The sequence below is a fragment of the Euprymna scolopes genome, chromosome 46, assembly GCF_053919585.1.
Source record: "Euprymna scolopes isolate OS-2025 chromosome 46, ASM5391958v1, whole genome shotgun sequence".
In the NCBI taxonomy this organism is placed as follows: domain Eukaryota; kingdom Metazoa; phylum Mollusca; class Cephalopoda; order Sepiida; family Sepiolidae; genus Euprymna; species Euprymna scolopes.
This window is the reverse complement of record NC_136527.1, coordinates 2830245-2839760: the sequence shown is the minus strand read 5'-3', so window position 1 is coordinate 2839760 and position 9516 is coordinate 2830245. Positions and strand designations below refer to the sequence as shown.

General features: G+C 36.5%; 39 non-coding genes across 39 annotated transcripts; all 39 read right to left on the bottom strand.

Annotated features, from left to right (window-relative positions):
- Positions 1–56: 56 nt before the first annotated feature.
- Trnav-uac (transfer RNA valine (anticodon UAC)) lies at positions 57–129 on the bottom strand. Its single transcript has one exon. It is a non-coding gene; the product is annotated as a tRNA-Val (tRNA).
- Positions 130–258: 129 nt separating this feature from the next.
- Positions 259–331, bottom strand: Trnav-uac (transfer RNA valine (anticodon UAC)). The gene has a single exon. It is a non-coding gene; the product is annotated as a tRNA-Val (tRNA).
- A 129-nt stretch (positions 332–460) lies between these two features.
- Trnav-uac (transfer RNA valine (anticodon UAC)) lies at positions 461–533 on the bottom strand. Its single transcript has one exon. It is a non-coding gene; the product is annotated as a tRNA-Val (tRNA).
- Positions 534–662: 129 nt separating this feature from the next.
- On the bottom strand, positions 663–735 carry Trnav-uac (transfer RNA valine (anticodon UAC)). The gene has a single exon. It is a non-coding gene; the product is annotated as a tRNA-Val (tRNA).
- A 129-nt stretch (positions 736–864) lies between these two features.
- Positions 865–937, bottom strand: Trnav-uac (transfer RNA valine (anticodon UAC)). Its single transcript has one exon. It is a non-coding gene; the product is annotated as a tRNA-Val (tRNA).
- Positions 938–1066: 129 nt separating this feature from the next.
- On the bottom strand, positions 1067–1139 carry Trnav-uac (transfer RNA valine (anticodon UAC)). Its single transcript has one exon. It is a non-coding gene; the product is annotated as a tRNA-Val (tRNA).
- Positions 1140–1470: 331 nt separating this feature from the next.
- On the bottom strand, positions 1471–1543 carry Trnav-uac (transfer RNA valine (anticodon UAC)). The gene has a single exon. It is a non-coding gene; the product is annotated as a tRNA-Val (tRNA).
- Positions 1544–1672: 129 nt separating this feature from the next.
- On the bottom strand, positions 1673–1745 carry Trnav-uac (transfer RNA valine (anticodon UAC)). The gene has a single exon. It is a non-coding gene; the product is annotated as a tRNA-Val (tRNA).
- A 129-nt stretch (positions 1746–1874) lies between these two features.
- On the bottom strand, positions 1875–1947 carry Trnav-uac (transfer RNA valine (anticodon UAC)). The gene has a single exon. It is a non-coding gene; the product is annotated as a tRNA-Val (tRNA).
- A 331-nt stretch (positions 1948–2278) lies between these two features.
- Trnav-uac (transfer RNA valine (anticodon UAC)) lies at positions 2279–2351 on the bottom strand. The gene has a single exon. It is a non-coding gene; the product is annotated as a tRNA-Val (tRNA).
- A 330-nt stretch (positions 2352–2681) lies between these two features.
- Positions 2682–2754, bottom strand: Trnav-uac (transfer RNA valine (anticodon UAC)). Its single transcript has one exon. It is a non-coding gene; the product is annotated as a tRNA-Val (tRNA).
- Positions 2755–3090: 336 nt separating this feature from the next.
- On the bottom strand, positions 3091–3163 carry Trnav-uac (transfer RNA valine (anticodon UAC)). The gene has a single exon. It is a non-coding gene; the product is annotated as a tRNA-Val (tRNA).
- Positions 3164–3292: 129 nt separating this feature from the next.
- On the bottom strand, positions 3293–3365 carry Trnav-uac (transfer RNA valine (anticodon UAC)). Its single transcript has one exon. It is a non-coding gene; the product is annotated as a tRNA-Val (tRNA).
- Positions 3366–3494: 129 nt separating this feature from the next.
- On the bottom strand, positions 3495–3567 carry Trnav-uac (transfer RNA valine (anticodon UAC)). The gene has a single exon. It is a non-coding gene; the product is annotated as a tRNA-Val (tRNA).
- A 328-nt stretch (positions 3568–3895) lies between these two features.
- Positions 3896–3978, bottom strand: Trnav-uac (transfer RNA valine (anticodon UAC)). The gene has a single exon. It is a non-coding gene; the product is annotated as a tRNA-Val (tRNA).
- Positions 3979–4098: 120 nt separating this feature from the next.
- Trnav-uac (transfer RNA valine (anticodon UAC)) lies at positions 4099–4171 on the bottom strand. Its single transcript has one exon. It is a non-coding gene; the product is annotated as a tRNA-Val (tRNA).
- Positions 4172–4300: 129 nt separating this feature from the next.
- Positions 4301–4373, bottom strand: Trnav-aac (transfer RNA valine (anticodon AAC)). Its single transcript has one exon. It is a non-coding gene; the product is annotated as a tRNA-Val (tRNA).
- A 129-nt stretch (positions 4374–4502) lies between these two features.
- On the bottom strand, positions 4503–4575 carry Trnav-uac (transfer RNA valine (anticodon UAC)). Its single transcript has one exon. It is a non-coding gene; the product is annotated as a tRNA-Val (tRNA).
- Positions 4576–4704: 129 nt separating this feature from the next.
- Trnav-uac (transfer RNA valine (anticodon UAC)) lies at positions 4705–4777 on the bottom strand. Its single transcript has one exon. It is a non-coding gene; the product is annotated as a tRNA-Val (tRNA).
- A 129-nt stretch (positions 4778–4906) lies between these two features.
- Positions 4907–4979, bottom strand: Trnav-uac (transfer RNA valine (anticodon UAC)). Its single transcript has one exon. It is a non-coding gene; the product is annotated as a tRNA-Val (tRNA).
- Positions 4980–5108: 129 nt separating this feature from the next.
- Positions 5109–5181, bottom strand: Trnav-uac (transfer RNA valine (anticodon UAC)). The gene has a single exon. It is a non-coding gene; the product is annotated as a tRNA-Val (tRNA).
- A 129-nt stretch (positions 5182–5310) lies between these two features.
- Positions 5311–5383, bottom strand: Trnav-uac (transfer RNA valine (anticodon UAC)). Its single transcript has one exon. It is a non-coding gene; the product is annotated as a tRNA-Val (tRNA).
- A 533-nt stretch (positions 5384–5916) lies between these two features.
- On the bottom strand, positions 5917–5989 carry Trnav-uac (transfer RNA valine (anticodon UAC)). The gene has a single exon. It is a non-coding gene; the product is annotated as a tRNA-Val (tRNA).
- A 129-nt stretch (positions 5990–6118) lies between these two features.
- Trnav-uac (transfer RNA valine (anticodon UAC)) lies at positions 6119–6191 on the bottom strand. The gene has a single exon. It is a non-coding gene; the product is annotated as a tRNA-Val (tRNA).
- A 129-nt stretch (positions 6192–6320) lies between these two features.
- Positions 6321–6393, bottom strand: Trnav-uac (transfer RNA valine (anticodon UAC)). Its single transcript has one exon. It is a non-coding gene; the product is annotated as a tRNA-Val (tRNA).
- A 129-nt stretch (positions 6394–6522) lies between these two features.
- Trnav-cac (transfer RNA valine (anticodon CAC)) lies at positions 6523–6595 on the bottom strand. Its single transcript has one exon. It is a non-coding gene; the product is annotated as a tRNA-Val (tRNA).
- Positions 6596–6724: 129 nt separating this feature from the next.
- On the bottom strand, positions 6725–6797 carry Trnav-uac (transfer RNA valine (anticodon UAC)). The gene has a single exon. It is a non-coding gene; the product is annotated as a tRNA-Val (tRNA).
- Positions 6798–6926: 129 nt separating this feature from the next.
- Trnav-uac (transfer RNA valine (anticodon UAC)) lies at positions 6927–6999 on the bottom strand. The gene has a single exon. It is a non-coding gene; the product is annotated as a tRNA-Val (tRNA).
- A 129-nt stretch (positions 7000–7128) lies between these two features.
- Positions 7129–7201, bottom strand: Trnav-uac (transfer RNA valine (anticodon UAC)). Its single transcript has one exon. It is a non-coding gene; the product is annotated as a tRNA-Val (tRNA).
- A 129-nt stretch (positions 7202–7330) lies between these two features.
- Trnav-uac (transfer RNA valine (anticodon UAC)) lies at positions 7331–7403 on the bottom strand. The gene has a single exon. It is a non-coding gene; the product is annotated as a tRNA-Val (tRNA).
- Positions 7404–7532: 129 nt separating this feature from the next.
- Positions 7533–7605, bottom strand: Trnav-uac (transfer RNA valine (anticodon UAC)). The gene has a single exon. It is a non-coding gene; the product is annotated as a tRNA-Val (tRNA).
- Positions 7606–7936: 331 nt separating this feature from the next.
- Trnav-uac (transfer RNA valine (anticodon UAC)) lies at positions 7937–8009 on the bottom strand. Its single transcript has one exon. It is a non-coding gene; the product is annotated as a tRNA-Val (tRNA).
- Positions 8010–8138: 129 nt separating this feature from the next.
- On the bottom strand, positions 8139–8211 carry Trnav-uac (transfer RNA valine (anticodon UAC)). Its single transcript has one exon. It is a non-coding gene; the product is annotated as a tRNA-Val (tRNA).
- Positions 8212–8340: 129 nt separating this feature from the next.
- Positions 8341–8413, bottom strand: Trnav-uac (transfer RNA valine (anticodon UAC)). The gene has a single exon. It is a non-coding gene; the product is annotated as a tRNA-Val (tRNA).
- A 129-nt stretch (positions 8414–8542) lies between these two features.
- Trnav-uac (transfer RNA valine (anticodon UAC)) lies at positions 8543–8615 on the bottom strand. Its single transcript has one exon. It is a non-coding gene; the product is annotated as a tRNA-Val (tRNA).
- Positions 8616–8744: 129 nt separating this feature from the next.
- On the bottom strand, positions 8745–8817 carry Trnav-cac (transfer RNA valine (anticodon CAC)). The gene has a single exon. It is a non-coding gene; the product is annotated as a tRNA-Val (tRNA).
- A 129-nt stretch (positions 8818–8946) lies between these two features.
- Positions 8947–9019, bottom strand: Trnav-uac (transfer RNA valine (anticodon UAC)). Its single transcript has one exon. It is a non-coding gene; the product is annotated as a tRNA-Val (tRNA).
- Positions 9020–9148: 129 nt separating this feature from the next.
- Positions 9149–9221, bottom strand: Trnav-uac (transfer RNA valine (anticodon UAC)). Its single transcript has one exon. It is a non-coding gene; the product is annotated as a tRNA-Val (tRNA).
- Positions 9222–9350: 129 nt separating this feature from the next.
- Positions 9351–9423, bottom strand: Trnav-uac (transfer RNA valine (anticodon UAC)). The gene has a single exon. It is a non-coding gene; the product is annotated as a tRNA-Val (tRNA).
- Positions 9424–9516: the final 93 nt, after the last annotated feature.

Here is a 9516-nt window from a genome sequence, read left to right as displayed (position 1 = left end):
CCAACGATATTTTGGGTATTTTTTCAATGTACCAGTTAAGATGAAGACAAAAGCATAGGTTCCGGCGAAGTTCGAACTCGCGACTTTCTGCGTGTAAAGCAGATGTGATAACCACTACACCACAGAACCGTTGCCAATCCATAGAGAGTTTTATATAAAAGTTGATGAATTTGTATCCAAAACTATGAAAACATAATAATTTCCAACGATATTTTGGGCATTTTTTCAATGTACCAGTTAAGATGAAGACAAAAGCGTAGGTTCCGGCGAGGTTCGAACTCGCGACTTTCTGCGTGTAAAGCAGATGTGATTACCACTACACCACAGAACCGTTGCCAATCCATAAAGAGTTTTATCTAAAAGTTGATGAATTTGTATCCAAAACAATGAAAACATAATAATTTCCAACGATATTTTGGGTATTTTTTCAATGTACCAGTTAAGATGAAGACAAAAGCATAGGTTCCGGCGAAGTTCGAACTCGCGACTGTCTGCGTGTAAAGCAGATGTGATAACCACTACACCACAGAACCGTTGCCAATCCATAGAGAGTTTTATATAAAAGTTGATGAATTTGTATCCAAAAAAATGAAAACATAATAATTTCCAACGATATTTTGGGTATTTTTTCAATGTACCAGTTAAGATGAGGACAAAAGCGTAGGTTCCGGCGAGGTTCGAACTCGCCACTTTCTGCGTGTAAAGCAGATGTGATAACCACTACACCACAGAACCGTTGCCAACCTATAGAGAGTTTTATATAAAAGTTGATGAATTTGTATCCAAAACAATGAAAACATAATAATTTCCAACGATATTTTGGGTATTTTTTCAATGTACCAGTTAAGATGAAGACAAAAGCATAGGTTCCGGCGAAGTTCGAACTCGCGACTTTCTGCGTGTAAAGCAGATGTGATAACCACTACACCACAGAACCGTTGCCAATCCATAGAGAGTTTTATATAAAAGTTGATGAATTTGTATCCAAAAAAATGAAAACATAATAATTTCCAACGATATTTTGGGTATTTTTTCAATGTACCAGTTAAGATGAAGACAAAAGCGTAGGTTCCGGCGAGGTTCGAACTCGCGACTTTCTGCGTGTAAAGCAGATGTGATTACCACTACACCACAGAACCGTTGCCAATCCATAAAGAGTTTTATCTAAAAGTTGATGAATTTGTATCCAAAACAATGAAAACATAATAATTTCCAACGATATTTTGGGTATTTTTTCAATGTACCAGTTAAGATGAAGACAAAAGCATAGGTTCCGGCGAAGTTCGAACTCGCGACTTTCTGCGTGTAAAGCAGATGTGATAACCACTACACCACAGAAACGTTGCCAATCCATAGAGAGTTTTATATAAAAGTTGATGAATTTGTATCCAAAAAAATGAAAACATAATAATTTCCAACGATATTTTGGGTATTTTTTCAATGTACCAGTTAAGATGAAGACAAAAGCGTAGGGTCCGGCGAGGTTCGAACTCGCGACTTTCTGCGTGTAAAGCAGATGTGATAACCACTACACCACAGAACCGTTGCCAATCTATAGAGAGTTTTATATAAAAGTTGATGAATTTGTATCCAAAACAATGAAAACATAATAATTTCCAACGATATTTTGGGTATTTTTTCAATGTACCAGTTAAGATGAAGACAAAAGCAGAGGTTCCGGCGAGGTTCGAACTCGCGACTTTCTGCGTGTAAAGCAGATGTGATAACCACTACACCACATTACCGTTGCCAATCTATAGAGAGTTTTATATAAAAGTTGATGAATTTGTGTCCAAAACAATGAAAACATAATAATTTCCAACGATATTGTGGGTATTTTTTCAATGTACCAGTTAAGATGAGGACAAAAGCGTAGGTTCCGGCGAGGTTCGAACTCGCGACTTTCTGCGTGTAAAGCAGATGTGATAACCACTACACCACAGAACCGTTGCCAATTTATAGAGAGTTTTATATAAAAGTTGATGAATTTGTATCCAAAACAATGAAAACATAAACATTTCCAACGATATTTTGTGTATTTTTTCAATGTACCAGTTAAGATGAAGACGAAAGCATAGGTTCCGGCGAGGTTCGAACTCGGGACTTTCTGCGCGTAAAGCAGAAGTGATAACCACTACACCACAGGCCCGTTGCCAATCTATAGAGAGTTTTATATAAAAGTTGATGAATTTGTATCCAAAACAATGAAAACATAATAATTTCCAACGATATTTTGGGTATTTTTTCAATGTACCAGTTAAGATGAAGACAAAAGCATAGGTTCCGGCGAGGTTCGAACTCGCCACTTTCTGCGTGTAAAGCAGATGTGATAACCACTACACCACAGAACCGTTGCGAATCTATAGAGAGTTTTATATAAAATTTTAAAAATTTGTATCCAAAACAATGAAAACATAATGATTTCCAACGATATTTTGGGTATTTTTTCAATGTACCAGTTAAGATGAAGACAAAAGCATAGGTGCCGGCGAGGTTCGAACTCGCGACTTTCTGCGTGTAAAGCAGATGTGATAACCACTACACCGCAGAACCGTTTCCAATCTATAGAGGGTTTATCTAAAAGTTGATGAATTTGTATCCAAAACAATGAAAACATAATAATTTCCAACGATATTTTGTGTATTTTTTCAATGTACCAGTTAAGATGAAGACAAAAGCATAGGTTCCGGCGAGGTTCGAACTCGCCACTTTCTGCGTGTAAAGCAGATGTGATAACCACTACACCACAGAACCGTTGCCAATCTATGGAGAGTTTTATATAAAAGTTTAAACATTTGTATCCAAAACAATGAAAACATAATGATTTCCAACGATATTTTGGGTATTTTTTCAATGTACCAGTTAAGATGAACACAAAAGCATAGGTTCCGGCGAGGTTCGAACTCGCGACTTGCTGCGTGTAAAGCAGATGTATGTGATAACCACTACACAACAGAACCGTTTCGAATCTATAGAGAGTTTTTATATAAAAGTTGATGAATTTGTATCCAAAACAATGAAAACATAATAATTTCCAACGATATTTTGGGTATTTTTTCAATGTACCAGTTGAGATGAAGACAAAAGCATAGGTTCCGGCGAGGTTCGAACTCGCCACTTTCTGCGTGTAAAGCAGATGTGATAACCACTACACCAAAGAACCGTTGCCAATCTCTAGAGAGTTTTATATAAAAGTTGATGAATTTGTATCCAAAACAATGAAAACATAATAATTTCCAACGATATTTTGGGTATTTTTTCAATGTACCAGTTAAGATGAAGACAAAAGCATAGATTCCGGCGAGGTTCGAACTCGCCACTTTCTGCGTGTAAAGCAGATGTGATAACCACTACACCACAGAACCGTTGCCAATCTATAGAGAGTTTTATATAAAAGTTTAAAAATTTGTATCCAAAACAATGAAAACATAATGATTTCCAACGATATTTTGGGTATTTTTTCAATGTACCAGTTAAGATGAAGACAAAAGCATAGGTTCCGGCGAGGTTCGAACTCGCCACTTTCTGCGTGTAAAGCAGATGTGATAACCACTACACCACAGAACCGTTGCCCTTATAAAGAGTTTTATCTAAAAGTTGATGAATTTGTCTCCAAAACAATGAAAAGGTTATGATTTCCAACGAAATTTTGGTATTTTTTCAATGTACCAGTAAAGATGAAGACAAAACTATAGGTTCCGGCCAGGTTCGAACTCGCAACTTTCTGCGTGTAAAGCTGATGTGATGTTAACTACTCCACAGACCCTTCACCAATCTATAGAGAGTTTTATATAAAAGTTTAAAAATTTGCATCCAAAACAATGAAAACATCATAATTTCCAACGATATTTTGGGTATTGTTTCAATGTACCAGTTGAGATGAAGACAAAAGAATAGGTTCCGGCGAGGTTCGAACTCGCGACTTTCTGCGTGTAAAGCAGATGTGATAACCACTACACCACAGAAATGTTTCCAACCTATAGAGAGTTTTATATAAAAGTTGATGAATTTGTATCCAAAACAATGAAAACATAAAAATTTCCAACGATATTTTGGGTATTTTTTTCAATGTACCAGTTAAGATGAAGACAAAAGCATAGGTTCCGGCGAGGTTCGAACTCGCGACTTTCGGCGTGTAAAGCAGATGTGATAACCACTACACCACAGAACCGTTGCCAATCTATAGAGAGTTTTATATAAAAGTTGATGAATTTGTATCCAAAACAATGAAAACATAATAATTTCCAACGATATTTTGGGTATTTTTTCAATGTACCAGTTAAGATGAAGACAAAAGCGGAGGTTCCGGCGAGGTTCGAACTCGCGACTTTCTGCGTGTTAAGCAGATGTGATAACCACTACACCACAGAACAGTTGCCGATCTATAGAGAGTTTTATCTAAAAGTGGATTAATTTGTATCCAAAACAATGAAAACATAATAATTTCCAACGATATTTTTGGTATTTTTTCAATGTACCAGTTAAGATGAAGACAAAAGCGTAGGTTCCGGCGAGGTTCGAACTCGCGACTTTCTGCGTGTAAAGCAGATGTGATAACCACTACACCACAGAACCGTTGCCAATCCATAGAGAGTTTTATACAAAAGTTGATGAATTTGTATCCAAAACAATGAAAACATAAAAATTTCCAACGATATTTTGGGTATTTTTTCAATGTACCAGTTAAGATGAAGACAAAAGCATAGGTTCCGGCGAGATTCGAACTCGCGACTTTCTGCGTGTAAAGCAGATTTGATAACCACTACACCACAGAACCGTTGCCGATCTATAGAGAGTTTTATATAAAAGTTGATGAATTTGTATCCAAAACAATGAAAACATAATAATTTCCAACGATATTGTGGGTATTTTTTCAATGTACCAGTTAAGATGAAGACAAAAGCATAGGTTCCGGCGAAGTTCGAACTCGCGACTTTCTGCGTGTAAAGCAGATGTGATAACCACTACACCACAGAACCGTTGCCAATCTATAGAGAGTTTTATATAAAAGTTGATGAATTTGTATCCAAAACAATGAAAACATAATAATTTCCAACGATATTTTGGGTATTTTTTCAATGTACCAGTTAAGATGAAGACAAAAGCATAGGTTCCGGCGAAGTTCGAACTCACGACTTTCTGCGTGTAAAGCAGATGTGATAACCACTACACCACAGAACCGTTGCAAATCTATAGAGAGTTTTATATAAAAGTTGATGAATTTGTATCCAAAACAATGAAAACATAATAATTTCCAACGATATTTTGGGTATTTTTTCAATGTACCAGTTAAGATGAGGACAAAAGCGTAGGTTCCGGCGAGGTTCGAACTCGCGACTTTCTGCGTGTAAAGCAGATGTGATAACCACTACACCACAGAACCGTTGCCAATCTATAGAGAGTTTTATATAAAAGTTGATGAATTTGTATCCAAAACAATGAAAACATAAACATTTCCAACGATATTTTGGGTATTTTTTCAATGTACCAGTTAAGATGAAGACAAAAGCATAGGTTCCGGCGAGGTTCGAACTCGAGACTTTCTGCGCGTTAAGCAGAAGTGATAACCACTACACCACAGGACCGTTGCCAATCTATAGAGAATTTTATATAAAAGATTAAAAATTTGTATCCAAAACAATGAAAACATGATGATTTCCAACGATATGTTGGGTATTTTTTCAATGTACCAGTTAAGATGAAGACAAAAGCATAGTTTCCGGCGAGGTTCGAACTCGCGACTTTCTGCGTGTAAAGCAGATGTGATAACCACTACCCCACAGAACCGTTGCCAATCTATAGAGAGTTTTATATAAAAGTTGATGAATTTGTATCCAAAACAATGAAAACATAATAATTTCCAACGATATTTTGGGTATTTTTTCAATGTACCAGTTAAGATGAAGACAAAAGCATAGGTTCCGGCGAGGTTCGAACTCGCGACTTTCTGCGTGTAAAGCAGATGTGATAACCACTACACCACAGAACCGTTGCCAATCTATAGAGAGTTTTATATAAAAGTGGATGAATTTGTATCCAAAACAATGAAAACATAAAAATTTCCAACGATATTTTGGGTATTTTTTCAATGTACCAGTTAAGATGAAGACAAAAGCATAGGTTCCGGCGAGGTTCGAACTCGCGACTTTCTGCGTGTAAAGCAGATGTGATAACCACTACACCACAGAACCGTTGCCAATCTATAGAGAGTTTTATATAAAAGTTGATGAATTTGTATCCAAAACAATGAAAACATAATAATTTCCAACGATATTTTGGGTATTTTTTCAATGTACCAGTTAAGATGAAGACAAAAGCATAGGTTCCGGGGAGGTTCGAACTCGCGACATTCTGCGTGTAAAGCAGATGTGATAACCACTACACCACAGAACCGTCGCCAATCTATAGAGAGTTTTATATAAAAGTTGATGAATTTGTATCCAAAACAATGAAAACATAATAATTTCCAACGATATTTTGGGTATTTTTTCAATGTACCAGTTAAGATGAAGACAAAAGCGGAGGTTCCGGCAAGGTTCGAACTCGCGACTTTCTGCGTGTGAAGCAGATGTGATAACCACTACACCACAGAACAGTCGCCGATCTATAGAGAGTTTTATCTAAAAGTTGATTAATTTGTATCCAAAACAATGAAAACATAATAATTTCCAACGATATTTTTGGTATTTTTTCAATGTACCAGTTAAGATGAAGACAAAAGCGTAGGTTCCGGCGAGGTTCGAACTCGCGACTTTCTGCGTGTAAAGCAGATGTGATAACCACTACACCACAGAACCGTTGCCAATCCATAGAGAGTTTTATACAAAAGTTGATGAATTTGTATCCAAAACAATGAAAACATAATAATTTCCAACGATATTTTGGGTATTTTTTCAATGTACCAGTTAAGATGAAGACAAAAGCATAGGTTCCGGCGAGGTTCGAACTCGCGACTTTCTGCGTGTAAAGCAGATGTGATAACCACTACACCACAGAACCGTTGCCAATCTATAGAGAGTTTTATACAAAAGTTGATGAATTTGTATCCAAAACAATGAAAACATAATAATTTCCAACGATATTTTGGGTATTTTTTCAATGTACCAGTTAAGATGAAGACAAAAGCATAGGTTCCGGCGAGGTTCGAACTCGCGACTTTCTGCGTGTAAAGCAGATGTGATAACCACTACACCACAGAACCGGTGCCGATCTATAGAGAGTTTTATATAAAAGTTGATGAATTTGTATCCAAAACAATGAAAACATAATAATTTCCAACGATATTTTGGGTATTTTTTCAATGTACCAGTTAAGATGAAGACAAAAGCATAGGTTCCGGCGAAGTTCGAACTCGCGACTTTCTGCGTGTAAAGCAGATGTGATAACCACTACACCACAGAACCGTTGCAAATCTATAGAGAGTTTTATATAAAAGTTGATGAATTTGTATCCAAAACAATGAAAACATAATAATTTCCAACGATATTTTGGGTATTTTTTCAATGTACCAGTTAAGATGAGGACAAAAGCGTAGGTTCCGGCGAGGTTCGAACTCGCGACTTTCTGCGTGTAAAGCAGATGTGATAACCACTACACCACAGAACCGTTGCCAATCTATAGAGAGTTTTATATAAAAGTTGATGAATTTGTATCCAAAACAATGAAAACATAAACATTTCCAACGATATTTTGGGTATTTTTTCAATGTACCAGTTAAGATGAAGACAAAAGCATAGGTTCCGGCGAGGTTCGAACTCGAGACTTTCTGCGCGTTAAGCAGAAGTGATAACCACTACACCACAGGACCGTTGCCAATCTATAGAGAGTTTTATATAAAAGATTAAAAATTTGTATCCAAAACAATGAAAACATGATGATTTCCAACGATATGTTGGGTATTTTTTCAATGTACCAGTTAAGATGAAGACAAAAGCATAGTTTCCGGCGAGTTTCGAACTCGCGACTTTCTGCGTGTAAAGCAGATGTGATAACCACTACACCACAGAACCGTTGCCAATCTATAGAGAGTTTTATATAAAAGTTGATGAATTTGTATCCAAAACAATGAAAACATAATAATTTCCAACGATATTTTGGGTATTTTTTCAATGTACCAGTTAAGATGAAGACAAAAGCATAGGTTCCGGCGAGGTTCGAACTCGCGACTTTCTGCGTGTAAAGCAGATGTGATAACCACTACACCACAGAACCGTTGCCAATCTATAGAGAGTTTTATATAAAAGTGGATGAATTTGTATCCAAAACAATGAAAACATAAAAATTTCCAACGATATTTTGGGTATTTTTTCAATGTACCAGTTAAGATGAAGACAAAAGCATAGGTTCCGGCGAGGTTCGAACTCGCGACTTTCTGCGTGTAAAGCAGATGTGATAACCACTACACCACAGAACCGTTGCCAATCTATAGAGAGTTTTATATAAAAGTTGATGAATTTGTATCCAAAACAATGAAAACATAATAATTTCCAACGATATTTTGGGTATTTTTTCAATGTACCAGTTAAGATGAAGACAAAAGCATAGGTTCCGGGGAGGTTCGAACTCGCGACATTCTGCGTGTAAAGCAGATGTGATAACCACTACACCACAGAACCGTCGCCAATCTATAGAGAGTTTTATATAAAAGTTGATGAATTTGTATCCAAAACAATGAAAACATAATAATTTCCAACGATATTTTGGGTATTTTTTCAATGTACCAGTTAAGATGAAGACAAAAGCGGAGGTTCCGGCAAGGTTCGAACTCGCGACTTTCTGCGTGTGAAGCAGATGTGATAACCACTACACCACAGAACAGTTGCCGATCTATAGAGAGTTTTATCTAAAAGTTGATTAATTTGTATCCAAAACAATGAAAACATAATAATTTCCAACGATATTTTTGGTATTTTTTCAATGTACCAGTTAAGATGAAGACAAAAGCGTAGGTTCCGGCGAGGTTCGAACTCGCGACTTTCTGCGTGTAAAGCAGATGTGATAACCACTACACCACAGAACCGTTGCCAATCCATAGAGAGTTTTATACAAAAGTTGATGAATTTGTATCCAAAACAATGAAAACATAATAATTTCCAACGATATTTTGGGTATTTTTTCAATGTACCAGTTAAGATGAAGACAAAAGCATAGGTTCCGGCGAGGTTCGAACTCGCGACTTTCTGCGTGTAAAGCAGATGTGATAACCACTACACCACAGAACCGTTGCCAATCTATAGAGAGTTTTATACAAAAGTTGATGAATTTGTATCCAAAACAATGAAAACATAATAATTTCCAACGATATTTTGGGTATTTTTTCAATGTACCAGTTAAGATGAAGACAAAAGCATAGGTTCCGGCGAGGTTCGAACTCGCGACTTTCTGCGTGTAAAGCAGATGTGATAACCACTACACCACAGAACCGGTGCCGATCTATAGAGAGTTTTATATAAAAGTTGATGAATTTGTATCCAAAACAATGAAAACATAATAATTTCCAACGATATTTTGGGTATT